Source organism: Corvus brachyrhynchos, unplaced genomic scaffold (genome assembly GCF_000691975.1).
Source record: "Corvus brachyrhynchos isolate BGI_N302 unplaced genomic scaffold, ASM69197v1 scaffold92, whole genome shotgun sequence".
Classification (NCBI taxonomy): Eukaryota; Metazoa; Chordata; class Aves; order Passeriformes; family Corvidae; genus Corvus; species Corvus brachyrhynchos.
This window is the reverse complement of record NW_008236973.1, coordinates 2,290,233-2,305,580: the sequence shown is the minus strand read 5'-3', so window position 1 is coordinate 2,305,580 and position 15,348 is coordinate 2,290,233. Positions and strand designations below refer to the sequence as shown.

The 15,348-nt window shown below is 36.6% G+C and overlaps 1 long non-coding RNA gene across 1 annotated transcript; it reads right to left on the bottom strand.

Moving 5' to 3' along the window:
- Positions 1-4,984: 4,984 nt before the first annotated feature.
- On the bottom strand, positions 4,985-8,071 carry LOC108445271. Its single transcript, XR_001860078.1, has 2 exons — positions 5,797-8,071; positions 4,985-5,296 (listed from the first exon to the last, which is right to left on the bottom strand). It is a non-coding gene; the product is annotated as an uncharacterized LOC108445271 (long non-coding RNA).
- Between the last annotated feature and the right edge of the window lie 7,277 nt (positions 8,072-15,348).

The window sequence follows — 15,348 nt, the reverse complement described above, 5'->3', positions numbered from 1 at the left end:
GCAACCAACAAACCTTTCTCCAGAATTTTGGAAACTCATTATATAAACACATGTTCAACATAAATATATGTGAGCTTATATTTTCAAGATTTAAATATGTTTTCTTCTTACAGACAGGAACAGCCAAATCCTCAGCTTGCCTAAATCACCACAGAATCATTTAGAAGCCAACCAATTAAGAGCCTTTGTATGCAAAGCCAAATGATTTTCCACACACATCAGGTTTGATAGTTGTGCTGGTAGAAGTGTGGAAGCCACTTCTCCTTTGAATGATGATATTAAAATAAAGAAATTAGTCTTAGTTCTCCAGCCTAGTGATTTACTCCTACACACAATCAGGTGGCAATCCCCAAAGAGTGTTGGGAAGGTACTCCTGAAGGAAAGCTTGTGAAAGGCCTAACTGAAAAAAAAAGTGCCAACTAAGTGATGTTTCAAAAGAAATATTATCTAGTTTTATTTTAAATAATTAAATAAATAGAACCTAGGACAATAGGTATCCCCTCAGACTCTGGTCTGAAGATAAGAAATAAAATTTTATAGAGGAGGATAAACATCTATTAATTTAGCAGATTGCTATTATATGCTGAAGATGGCTAGCTCTAATTTGGGGTTAACACACTCCAGCTCAGAGAAGATCGATACAAGACCTTAATTTTACAATGCTGAAAATTATCAAAATACATTCTCACCATCAAGAAATCAGTCTCCAGAGGTTTATATATGCTTGTCACCAGATATGTTACAGTCATGAGACAAATCTGAATGAGTAAAAGTTGAGCTAAAACCTCTGTTGCAGGAAGAGGACTCTAACTGTTAAACTGAGGACAAAAGTGCTCTTTGAATACAGGTCTTAATGTCAGTTCCAATGTCAACAGAAGAAATCATAATTCCTTACTCTAATGTGATAGGCCATATCAGTGGGGTTTTTTCTGACACTATCCCTTTATTTTTCTAGATCAAATGCCACTATTAATTACATATGAAGATTTGGGGGGTTAATGTAATGTCTTTGTTTTTGGGCGGCGTGTGTTTCTTCACTCATTAAAAATGTTTCCTTTATTAAGAAGCAACAGGAAAACTGAAAGGAGATAACAACATAAATTATATGAAGTACTAAACTGTAAACTAGTGTGAAATGTCTACCAGGCTATTCAGGGTACTGGTATGAGAGAACAAAATACATTTAGCAAGCTTTGACAATATTCAACAAGCAAGAGAGGAATTTACTCACACAGAGGTAATAACAGATGCAAAAAGAAATAATTACTTTTGAACTTATTAGTTTTTATTTATAAGGAAGTTCATTTCATGTTTTCCAACAGATTATTTACAAGGATCATTACAGATATCTATAAGCATTGTGAAAAACAAATACAAGATGAATCTATCCTACTTTAATAAACACAAGGTCCTGGCAGGAATGTATTCTCTTTTTTATTTATTCTGCAATGATAGCAGTCTTTTGACATACTTGCTATGTGTGAAGAATGTCACACTTGGATTTTTTGCTTCAGTACACAAGAGGCATTGATATCCTAATGATAAGTGCTCTAAAATGCCTTATTAATATGGTAGGTCTATTGGTTTCTCAAGTCTCAACACAGAAATGGAGACATTAATTTTCTTTTCATAAGGAAAGAATTTTCATAATAGGCCCTACATAAAATCAACCCATCCAATTTTTAAGGATCCTTCCTATGACTCTATACTTCATGTAAACCTGGCACTTAGCTTGTTGGCATGCTTATTTCTTGATTTAGGACTTAGCAATATAAACAAGCTTGTGGCCTGTATTTTTTTGCAACCTTCAGGTGAATCATGGGAAAAAACTGCACATGGAGGCTGCTTTCCATGACCATGTGTGTTCAGACTGAGTCAGCTGTGTTTGCTTTTAAAAAAATTGAGTCAACGCTATGCCCTATCTTGTAATGACACTGTGCAGCTGCACACAAACTAAGCCCATATTACTGTTAAAATGTAGTTTGACAAGTGCTGTGAACGGAGCATTAAATGGGGAAATGGCAATACTTACACTAAAGAAACTACATTTCCTCTCCTTATGCTTTAGTGACCAAATTTAGCAGTCTGTAAAGGGTATTCCTATATATGTACCGTCCTTATGAATTCTCCAAGTTCATTTTTAAGGTAAAATTAGCATTTCAGTAGCAAAAATGTCAAAATAATAGGAAACTATATTGCACAGGGGTAATAAAAAGGTTTCAGTCTTCTAAAACTCCTACAAAATTTTGGACTATCACAGTTTCAGAAAGACCAGGAAAATGTTTCTGGAAAATGTTTTCTGGCAAGGACACTGTGCCAGTGTCCAAGAGCAGACCTAGAAATAAGGGGTCTATTTAAAATTGAATGTGGAAAGCACAAGCATGGTAGGACAGGGAAGGCATACAAGGAGAAGTATCACTCTAAATTTGATTAAATGCATGCCTATTACATCATGTGTCTCCTGCTAGCTGTTATTGGAGACACTACTCAGGGCAGAAAGCTTGTTCTGCCTCTGTTACATCAATATGGGTAAGTGCATCTGTCCCAGAGAATGATTACTCACTTCTGAGCAGGTGCTGCAGCTCCTTTCACATACGTTGCTTGACTGTTCCCTTATAGAGGAAAATGGCTTCACCCACATTGCATGGAATTTTCTGTATGTCTCCCCTCTGCTCCATGCTGGTGGCCCTAGAGCACAATATTTTTTGTGTGTGTTGGGTTTTTTTCCAGCTCAAGGAGTTCAAACTATTGTGAGATCAACACTTCCGTCCACCAGCACAGTAGTTATATGTCACTTACTGAGGAAGTTGTTACAGGTCCTAGGGCATGACGTGGGTGTTTCAGAACGAAAATCTTTCAAGGAACATCAAATAACCAAATTTGTTGAAATCTTTTCAAATAATATTTTTTCCAATAATGAGGGACCTACAAAGAGAACTACCCCCCAACTTATGGCAGGTTTTTGTCTGATGGAGAGATACTAGCATACTTCAAAAGAAAGCCAGGGAGTCAATAAATACTTCCAATCTGTAAGACTTCAGCCCATTTCACTGTGCTCATTTCCTTACATGTATGGACAAATCAATTACATTGAAGCTGTGAAAAGTAACAAGAGTATTTGGGACAGTGTCCCAATCACACATCTGCAATCAGAACTCTACCTCTGTTCCTTTACCTCCACCCACATGGCCTTTGTTTGGTTCATATCTGAATGAAAAACAAAGCAGCATCTAGATTAAAATGACTACTAAAGGATGTGAATGGGTGCCCTGTTCAAACATTCAAAGCTTAGGCTATCAGATAGTAGCAATGAGAGAAATAACCTCATACCATTCCTTCAGAATCTTGTCAGAGCAAGTCATCGGGAAGGCATGGATATCTATACCTATAAACACAATACCTCTGCAAAGATTAGATATCACTATGTAGTGTGAATGGACTGAACAGGAACAGCAATATTCCGTGTGAGATTGTACAAAGAAACACAAATGTAAATATTAAACTTTGCCCAGACAAGCACATCACTGGTACAGGCAAGTTATTACTGCCCCAAATACTATTTACAAATGTCTAACTACAGTAACCAAATGTTTGGTTTGAACATGTATTTTAAAGGTTGCCTTAGCTCAGCTATTCCAGTAGACCTATCCTGAACAAAACAGCAGCCTAGACAAAACCTGCAGCTGGGAATTTTTAGGGAGGATTTCATGTATTTGTACAAAGCATTGAGGCTGAAGACCTGACTAGTTGTGCTGGTGCATGACTGCAATTTAAGTGATTCATACAGTTCTGTTAAATTGCACTGTTCGGGTATGGTTTAATTCTTTACTGGAAACCTCTGTTTACAACAATTTGTTAAGCATAAAATAATAACAGGTACTTTTCAGAAATATTTTTCCAAGGTGTGGACTGATGAAATTAGTGGAAAAAGATTGGAATTTTAAAAAAACCCAACAAAACAACTACCCACAACAAAATGTGGGGAGGGGGGAGGGAAAGTGTGTGTGATTGAAGTTTAGAAGTACATAAATCACTTCAGAAATATAATTTGCAAATTCATTGTATAAAGTAATTAATCAAAGCATGGCTAAGTTACAGTACTTGAGAGACTTTGATCTGACAACTGGAAGAAATATAAAGAAACTACTGCGTATCAAGCTACAGTGTTAGGATGTAAAATGTTTCTCCATGCTAGTCACAAGTTTAATTACTTCTTTTTTCTGCTGACAGATCCAAATTAAAATAAATGGGCCACATCGAGACAAATTTCAGATGCATGGAGTGCTTAAGAATATGTTGTTCCCGTAATACAGAAACACCATGGAATTTATTAATAAAGCTGTTCATTTTTTTTATTTCTCTGGGAATTGTATTGGGAAAGTAAAATGGAATATAACAAGTGCTTAACATTTTCCATTTAACATGCTTAATTTAGAGGTTTTAAGGGGTTATTTTTATATTTATAAAAGCATATGTGTCTACCCAGATTTACAGCTGCATATAACAAGAAAAATAGTTATGGTAAAAAAACAAAACCTGTAGTTACATATTAACTGAATGGACTTAATACAGTCATTCCTTACTCTCAATATAAATAATTTCACTTCAAGTGATACACAGTGATTACTCTGCTAATCTGTATTGCTGAAAGTGACTTGAGATGCTTCTAAAGTAACTAAATGCACTTTTAGAGTGACTAATTGCAAGAGAAAAAATGCAAATATAAAATATTTATTGGAAAAATATATGTATATCTTTGTTTCAAATTTAAAGGGTTTAGGAAGTGGCACTCTTGCTAAAGGAAAATATTAAATCAGTATGTTCTGCTACCATGAAACCTGTGAAACACGGATGGGGCTGGTCCATCCTACTGGAACTCACATCAATAAACATGCATTCAGAAACTAGAGTCAGTATCAACACACCCAAGGTCAAGTTTTCTAGTCATTTCCCTCAAATTAAAAACCACAAAGCTGAAAAGAGCTGTCATTGTTACACCACCTGTGTTATGGCTTTTAAAACCATAAAAGTTTATTTCTGATACTGTATCAAATATTACAGATGATTATTAAGCATCCAAAAGAAGCAGACAACATGTAGGAGCATTCCCTCTCCTATCCTAGTCCTGGCTGATAGGAAGAGGTCTTGAACGGCTCTTTAATCTGGAGGGTGATAATCTCACTTTTTCCCTTTTCACTTTCTCATCCTCCCAATGTTACTTTCCAGCATATTTCTCCTCCATCTTCACAGTCTCCTACTTTCTTCTCGCAGTTTTCTGCCCCAAGTTATCTGTAGCCTGTACATAGCAATCAGCAGATAAAACACATAATAAAGCAGTAGGAAAAAATGAATGAAGCAGTAATGAAGCAGTAGGAAAAAATGAAGCAGTAGGAAAAAAGCCTCCTTTCATCTATTTGAGTGGCCATCCAAATGTAGATTTTTCATTGGCTGCTGCTGCTGCTATTACATAGCCATAATTCCTCTGCATATGCTACATACAATGGCAGTGAAGCAGATCCATTCTCCTGTCCCTGCTGACTAAATTGCGTGAGTGATTAGGCAATCTTGCAGCAGAGGGTTCCAGAAACACTCCTTTTTTTTTTACTATGTAAGAGAAGGAGAGTAGCATTTAATGTACTAGCACTTCCTCTGGAAAACATACCTAAAAGCCAGGCAATTCAGAAGATGTGAACACCTTTTTTCTGTGTGATTCACTAGTGAAATTATCCTCAAATAAGGTGGTTTTAAAGCAAACCCTTCACTCTTAAGAGTCTGAGACTTTAAGGTCCCCCGCACCTGGGATCCACTGACATCTTCAGATTTTATTGACTTCACAGCATTGAAGGAGCCAGAAATTCACATGGACTGTCAAGCCAGAAGTATCAGTCCTATAGCAAAAAGAGAATGAATAATCTTTTATTCTGCAGACAAAACCAAAACAATCTTAAAGCAATGAAATGTCTTAATTGCAGCTGTAGACACAATGTGCTTTGCAAGCCCCAGCCTCACTGTGTCCTTCCTGAGGCCCTGCTTCCTTCCAGACATCAGTGCTGGTTCGCATGCACCCAGTCCCAGCTCTCAGACTACAACCTCCTGAGTTCTTGTGTCGCTAAACCTGTCTTGCAATTCACCTATTCCCACAGCTTTGCAAAGGCTGCCTCGATCTCTTGCCAGGCTGGGAAAGATTTTTCAGCAGAGGTGAACAGGAAAAGCAGTGCTGGTTTGGAAATTTGAAAATAAAAACCAAATACATAACTAAAAAAAAAAAAAACAAAACACCCCTTTTGACTATTTTTTTGCTCTGCATTAATCCATACAAGCAAGCAAGACTAAGTCCATCCCACAAATGGGATATGCTCTTGTTCACACAAGTTTCTTTAAAATGTATATGTATGCCTAAAATCCTAAGACATAACTAACAATTATCTTTTTCAAGATTTCATTATGTTCCACAGAAGTTCACTGAGAAAAAAAATCATGCAAGAAAAGGTTGTCTTGTTACTTAGGATGAGGAACTAATTCAGTATTTTTCTAGAAGAACTTCATTAGGGTAAAAAGGGTTGCAAGGATGCTTGAATAACAACAGACAATCTATAACATATCACTAACCCTGGTTATATATCTTAGAAATTCATTCTTATATTCAGTTTCTTCAGTACCTAATGCAGAGAAGGAAGATTATATGACTGTAGCCTCCTTCCTCCTGCCTCAATTCCATTTTCTTTCAATAAATGTGTTTACTGTGAGATTTGATTCGGAAAACAAACCTGGAGGGAGGATGTTGAGGAGCAGGAAAGCAGTGAAAAGCAGGCAGAATGGGGATCTTTGTGGATAAGAGTAAAAGGTAAAGGGACATAAGAAAGTAAGATATAAAAGGGAAGAAAGGAGAAATGATGAAATGTCATCTCAAATGAGAGATTTTTTTTTATAACAACCCAACTTTTAACTTTAAAGGACAATGTCTAAATGTTGTATTAACCATTCAGAGCTTTATCCTATCTGTATAAATAAAACTGTCATAAGCACTCTGTACTTATTCACTCTAGTATCTCCATAGCCACTATTTTTTTTTAAATTGCTGATGTTTCTTTTTGTCTGTCACTAAGAGATGCAATATTCTACTCCATGGGATTAAGCACTTTGGATTTTTGTAAATTCTTATGTTCTCTTACCACACATAACGTGAGTGTTACATATGTCTGCAGATATTTAATCTTGATTTTTCTTCTATTGGCATTCGAACAGTGTAACCCTCACTTCTCACACAAAAGTGAACAATGTTCAACAAAAATGAGCATCTGTTCCTTTCATCAGCAGGTTATTTCCAGAATCTTCTGTTCACTCACCTCTTTTGCTTGAAGGAAATGAAAAAATTACTGATATGATTGCTACAAATTCTTCTCCTTTAGCAAGGTTTGAAGTACATTGAAGTTGATTTTCTGTGAGATATCCAGTGAAATCAAGTCATTATAGAAGATGCCCACCAAGATCCATTTTCTCCACTGAATTAAGAGCCTATATGGTATCAATATAAAGGCTTATGAAAAATGTTATTGTTCATTCTTCAAATAACATCAGCAAAGACTATCTTTGGTAGCTGTGGATATAATTAATTTGTTTCTTTTTTTTCAGAATTGAACAGTTTTCCACAAAATATGTGTCATTCTATATCATTACCTTCATCTCAGAAGATATCATTCAGTTTCTATATTGTGGCTATGGTAACAACTGAAAATTTCCAACAGCATGGATTCTATCCTTTTTGGTGTCCTTTCCCTCATAGTCACAATTTGCTCCTCCTCTATATTCTGATTACTTTTCCATGGGATTCCATGGCTCTCCTTCTTGAATATGACTTGGGGAAATTTCTTAAATCTGATGGTCTAAGAAACAGTTTTTTGGGGTTTGTTTGATTGTTTGTTTGTTTGCATTGGGAGTTTTTTGTTTGGTTTTATTTGGGGGTTTTCTTCCATCTGAAAATTAATGAGAAATTTTAAAAATAAAATTGACTCCTTTATTTTGGTGAAATTCCCCACTGGAAAAGTTTCGTGATTCTCATCTTACAGTTAGAAAACAGAAAAAGGAAAGTTAATGTCATAAACCCAAAAACAAATATGGGAAAATTGTGGTTGTATGTGGACTAAATAGTAGCTGAAAGTTTTGGGCAGCATCTTCCCCTCCCTACCCTCTTAGGTGAGGTTACAACTTGTGCATGCAGAAACTTAACTGGCACTGAAAATTGTACTCTGCGCTGCCATGTCATACTGCCGGAAAAAAATGGAAGACGGCAGAAATTTGTGGGTTAGAGGTGCGAGATCTGCCAGCCCTTAAATGTAGAAGGAAACAGGAGGGGGAGCTCTCAGTACATCGGCCAGCGACGGAGGGACGCTCCAGCGTAGCCGGGCAAGGAGGATTCGCTCTCCCACTGCTTTCAGAAAGGGTACAATTTTCTCACCTGCAGAGTCTGACCTTCGGCATTTACTGGCCAAATAATTTTCTTTAAATTGCATCTTCCTCTTTCTTGATCATTGGTACCTTGTTTGTTGGATTGCACAGAAAAAAAAAAAAAAAAGATCTAATTCTCTTCTCATCTTTGCCTTTTGATAAAATACATCTAACTTGGTTCAGCAAGCAACTATAGCAAACAGCTACAGAAAGAGCTCGGACAGCACCAGTAACAAGTCAGAGATCCAAGAAATACTGCACAGCAAGAGAACCACACACAATTTCTTTTTGCCTCGTTTTCTGTCACCATTAGCTCTTTACTTCATATGTTTGCAGAGCACCACAATCTTCTCCTGTCCTGCGGCCCTATATGCCAAATGCAAACCATGCCTTGGTCTGCAATCTACCAACAGCAAAGTCACCACTAGAAATCCCATTTCCTCTTTGCAGCTCTCCTCATTTATTGCAAGGTGATGCACTCACTAAACTTGAAATCAAGTAGAGACACTTGGGAGGCCTGAAAAGGAAACAGCTAATTACAGAGCAGCTACACATGCAAGTAACAGGGCAAAGAAGTTAATTTTATAAGCAAAACCAAAATACTATTGTAATCAGTCAGGAATAATTCATCCAGCCATTGCTGCCTAGCAATTTTATAGCAGGTAACATAAATATGCAGAAGGATTGAAACAAAGGTTTAATTGACATAGGATATGCTAGACACAGAAGATAGACTGTATATATTTTGAATCATCGCCCATCATAAATTCATAATAAACCAGGATGATTTCTAGTGTAACAACCCTAGGTTCAACCCAGAAAAAAAAAAGGCTGTAAATGGTTCTAAAATTATCTAATTTTACTCATCTGTTAATTCAGCAAGTAGTATTCTCTTCAAAAGAGAAAACAATCGGACATCTTCTATCCTTTCATTATGAACTGGATTCAGACCACTGAATACTGTAAAATCAATAGTTTTTAAGTAAGCTATAAGAAAGGCTTAGAGAAATATTATGAATAAAAACAATACTTGATACAAATCAACAGTGACTGTTGATTATTAAGCACTTACCAGCTGTTCATGATTGGCTTCTGAAGTCAGAAAAAAAGAAAAAAAACCAGCTGAATTAAGTCGAACAATAATAAAAGTAAGAAATTTGACTAAATGGAAGAAAAGAGTTCCTAGGATGGTCCAGGGAATAGAAAGAAGATTTTGATAAGTCTTGATTAATTTAACAAAACAGATGCTGACAGTATACACTAGAGAAGTCAAAGAGCTGGTAAAGCTGAGAAACCAACAGTCATCCAAGGATGATAAAAAAAAAAAGTATTCTTGGTTAATATTAGACTGGAAAATTAGAAGAAGGTTTCTAATTGCCAGAGAAGTAAAATAACAGCTTAACTACTTCTAAGATCAAACTGGAAAAGAAATTATACAACATGGCTGCCAGCAACAGCAGAGAGCTGTTACCCCAAGAAGTTGTAGCTGCTCCCCATTACCCAGGATATCCTTTCACATCTCATGTCCTACCAGACAGAGAGACCTCTTGGCACTGGTTGATATTCCACAAGCAGAAAAAGAGGCTAAATATGTCAAATGCGCTTTAGAAGTAAATTATCCACTGCAAATTATTCACAAGTTTTATTATTTTATAACTCATGCAGTGAATGAAGTTCATCTAATATTAATGAATTCTCTTAGTAGGACTAATTTAAAGATTTGTGGTTAAGCACTCAAATGACATGCATCAGACTCTCAAAGAATGCTGGCTACTATTTACTTCCCCAACATCACAATTTTTCAGGTTTTTTTCCCTTTCTTTTTCTGCAACACATATTTTCCATCCAGTATTTATGCAAAAATGTCTAAAGTTAAAATGTACTTTGAAAAGTAAAATGTACTTTGAAAGTAAGAACTCCTGGGTCCAAAACCCGTGCGTGTTGATACATCCTTAAGTCACTCCATGGAGGTAGCACCCAGCCTCTCTGCTGAAAGTTATCTATATATGATGAAGGATATGTATATATATACATATAATTATAGGAAAATATCTAAACTGTGATCCCAAGGTTGTAGATAAACAAGCACAATAGTCTTATTTATTAGTGGAGACAGCATCAGTAATGGAAAACATAAAATGTGTTGCAAAAGTAGAGAACACACTAAATCAGCTTGGAAATGCCAGCACTCAGATAAAAATGAGAAAGAGAAACTCTATATTCTGACTTAAAGGAAGTATCCAGAAGGCTGCTTTGAAAAATCTTAAGCATCACTTTGAATGGAATTGATGGAAGAATGGAGAAGGATCAGAGAAAGATGCTAAAGCTTAATGAAGAGTCTCTTTATCACCACACCTGGGGATTTGTCAGCTTCCTGTAAATTTACTAAGCAGGGGACTGAGCTACAGGTTTGGCATGGAGACATTGAAGTTCAATGTTTAGTTGTATTTCATTTATAGAAGAGCTTTAGGGGAAAGTTTATTTAATTTACTTGTAATTGTTCCTCATTTTCTTTCTGATTTGGATCTGGTTTACCCATTGTGGTTTCTAGATAAGAAATTATCGGTGTAGGCATGCTGTTGATGGGAAAGACATGGCTTCTTGTTTCATTTGCTCCTATCACCAGCAGCCTGCTTCCTGACAACAATATTCCTGTCTTTTGTTCAAGGATGGTACAAGGTACTAAAAAGATATTAACAGCCCTGCGAGCTGGAGCAGAGGCCATGTATCAGGTACATGTCCCAAAGCTTCATTCAGTCTGCTCCTTCCTCTTTCCCAGCCAATGGTTGTTTCTATTTCTGCAAAGAAGCGGAAATTTGGAAGGCCTCTTACTGAAACATTTTACAGAACAGCCTTTGAGCAGTAGCTGGAGAGTTCTGAATTTCTGGAAGCTAGATCTCACATTACCTGGGTACCACACACACTTTATGTGTTATCCAGGCTTTATGTGGTGTTCATGATCCAGAACAGTCTTCAGGCAGGCATGCAGGTGTGAATCACTGAAATGAGCCTGGGCATGCTATAGTTTGCCAGATTTTCCCCTTGTCCAAATCTAAGTCTGCACTGTTCAAAACCAGACAAGTGGAGAAAGTGGAAGAGCCTACCCTTAGTCAGAGGTACTTAATTTACAGCCATGTACCTTCAAAATTAATTATCTGCTTGCAGATATAGGTCATTGTGCTCGACTGTTTACATCACTAAATTAAAAGAATTCTTTACCTAGCAAGTTTAAGTGATGCTACAGCTTTGAAAATTGAGTGACACAATCAGAAAGACAGAGAAAATAATACCTAAAGGGTGAAATGAGCCCCTTCCTTTCCTGTGAGAGAAGAGAGAGGGAAGTGAAGGTGTGAGTCATTTCCAGATTTAGTTCTGGAGATCTCTGGGAGGTACTCAACTACAGCTAAAATCGTTGCCATTATAAAGTCCTGGATAGATGAGATGTATAGAAGATAAAGTGGTAACCAGAGTCTCCCTTGGAGCACTTTAACAACTCGGTTTGAATTTGTAAGCGGCCTGATTGTACATGTGCAAATACTTCCATATAAAGGTTAGGCACCCATTGTTATTGCGGCGTCTGTTAAAAAAAGATAGCCGTATTGGTTGCTAGGAGATGGCAGCCTTCTCCTGGAGAAAAATCACTCCTGATAAAAAAAAAAAAAAATTATTTTACATAAAGACCCTCTTAAATATAAATATCTTTGACAGCAGCTATTACTATTCACTGAGTTTCTTCACAAATGAATAAATGGCAGAAAAATATATTATTTGAATACCATTATATCCTAAAGTGTTAAATAGATTTTTCTGCCACTTCTCCCCTCCCTTTTTTTGTTACACAGAAGCGATATTTACTTCCAGCTAAAATTACTGCCTTCCGTTTTCTAAAGACCATTCAGTGAAAGAAACATTTGGAGAACTGAACTCAAAAATTGAACTTGCTTGTCTTGCCTTCCACTGTAAACCCAGCTTTGATTAAAATGAACTGTACTGTAGGATAAACATTTTGTCGGGAAGGAACTTGATGCAAAAGGATGAAAAAAAGCTGCAGCAAGTCTTCACAAATGGATGGCTGGGAGAAAGCAGGTGGGAGGCTGTGTCACATGAAAGAAACTAACCATCCAATTTCATTTCAATAATGTTTGGAATTTTGCTCCTACTGAGATGGCTGGAAGTACAGCTGCCCTATAGTTGTGTCCATGTGCCCAGCTTTTGGTGAAAATGACCTTAACAAATAAAACATGAAACAAACTATATACTGGCTGTTTTAAACTTGTGTAGTCAATAAATGAAACAATAATCTTTCCTAATTTAGTGTGCTCAGATTGGCTATTGTGGACATGAGAACTCCCCAGCTGCAAAACACAAAGGCACACTGCCTGCACAATATGGGGATTCAGCAGCTGTGCCTTCCATTGACCAGAGCTGGGAGAAATGTAGATCAAATACCGACAATAAGAGATCGATGTTGTAAATATTAGCATGAGAAAGAGTGCACCAAACTCTGTGTCCTTTTTTTTTTGTGCTTGTAATAAAGTTTCTCTAGAATTTTGCATGCAGTAGGGTGTGCGTGCATGTGCATGTGTGTGAAGTGCTTCCAAATCAGGGAGCAGCATGTTTCCTTATACAAATATTGACAGGAATCCTTCAGTTTATTTGGAATTTTCCTGAGAAAGCTGCAACAATATGGTAATACCTCTTCACTACTTTTCACACAGTTGTTTCAACTGTTGGCACCAGGAAATCCTTATTGTTTTAATCAATACCACTTGGAGTGATGACATGTTTCTTTTTTACTTTAAGTGACTGACACGGTGCATTTCCTTGCACAAAGTTCTCATGAGACACTTTTGCTCTGTGCTCAATATATCCAACAGAAACTATGTATTTGCCAGAAGGCTGAAAGAAGGGACTGCTATTTCTTCCTCTCACATTTTTCATCCTGATACTTTATGCTTCATTGCTGTACTTTCAAACTCACAAATGACCCCGAGAAAAGCAATGGGACTTCTGTCAATGGTTATAATGAAACATCTGAGTAATATCTGGAAGATCAGGATTTGTTCATTTAATGAAACTTTGACTTTAACCTTGATGGCACCCTCCTCCTCCATCTCCTTTCTACTGCTTAGACTTGAACAAAAAAACCTATACAATAATGCTTCAAATGCATTCTTTAATGCTTTATATTAATTTCAAAGTGATTACAGTTATTAAAACAATTTGAATATAATATGTATATATCCAAGTAATAGACTATGATGCATGAAAACAGCCCAGTAGCCTCTGTCCCTGTGCTAGTAACAGCAAGAAATACTCCATTTTGAGTACTCAGAGAACAGGCAGGACCCTCACTCCCTGTTCCCAAAGACTCTGAGCAGTGAAGGAATTCAACACCTGCAGTACTCATGTCAATGTTTGGGATAAACAGAGAAGATGCACTTGTTTGCATAGTGCTATATATGTTCATCGCCCAGCACAATGAACAAGTGTGCAAAATAAACATTTCAGACTTCAAACTTTTACAACTTAACACATGCCCCTTAAAGAGCTTAATTGCAGCAGCTGCACATCTACTGATCTGCTGAAGCTTATGGCTATGACATCCTCTCCGTTCCTTTTTTCCTGTCTTGATCAAGTAAATTTATAGCTTCCAAGCTTCATTCAGTTAAGTATTGCAAAGAAAACAGCATTTTGTGCTTTCTGAGTTTGTTTGTTTGGGTTCTTTTTTCCCATTTCTCCTCTTTTTCCATAATTGGGACTTTCTGTTTACCTCTCAAGGACCTTCAAATCATCCTTCAGTCGCAAACTTCCTCTTTCTGCAGCGTCCTGTACCACTTCAGACAGCAAAAAATTAGACATCTGCTTTAATGAAGGTGAGATTAAAGCCCAAATTTTAGCTGTATCACAAGGCCCAAGCTTCTGAGATGTTGAATGCATTTTCCTCTCATGGATTCTTTCATGTATGTGACTGCATGATGGTCCATATTTCTATAGTTAAGACACAAAAAGTGACAACCATCTCATCCTGTTTCTCTGGCGCAAAACCGATGTGGGTAGCCAAAGGAAGTGGCAATAAAGCATATTCTGCTTTCTGAAAAGATGCAGGTTTGAGATGGAGAATACAAATGGTTGGATTGCCATTTCTTTAAACTCTGAACTAATTTCTTTGTTTCAAACAGAGCCAGTCTTACAAGAAGATCTATATCAGCCTGTTCAAGGAGTTTAAAAGTAATTATCAACATTTAGACCTTGCAGTAATACAACAAACCAGTATAATTTTTCCATTCTGCTAAGTTATAAATCAGTCACTAGGTAAATTCCTGAAAATAGTTATGTTTTAGAACACTCATAATTAACTATCTTATTTGGGGCAAATGCAGGGTCTTATTCCTTAAAACAAAATTCAAGAGCAAATACAAATCATAGCTACTTTCCTGGGAATCCTTCTGAAAAAGAGAACTATGTGAGTCTAAAGGTATTATTGCTACATTGTAAGATTAAACAGAACATTCTGAAAAAAGTTTACACACTGAAAAAAAAAGTATGCATAGCACTTTTTATATTTGTATGACTTAAATTCAACAACAGAAAGTGCACAATAAAGGGGGAAAAATTAAATATATCAGGAAACATGTCTACAGCCCTAAAGATTACCTTCATTTTTTTTTCCTAATGCACAAAAATTAATTGCTGTTTCATATGCAGAAGCAACTTTGGACAATGGCATTCTGACTGTAAAATGATCTTGAAAGAGAACTTGGTGAGACTTGCCCTTGTTAAGCTTGAACTTTTTTTTTTCTGAAACTCCTTGAAAAATAAAGGAAAGAAAAAACAACTCTAGACATGCAGGAAATACCTGGTTTTGTGTTTTGTACTCAGTCATGAGAATTAGGAAATATA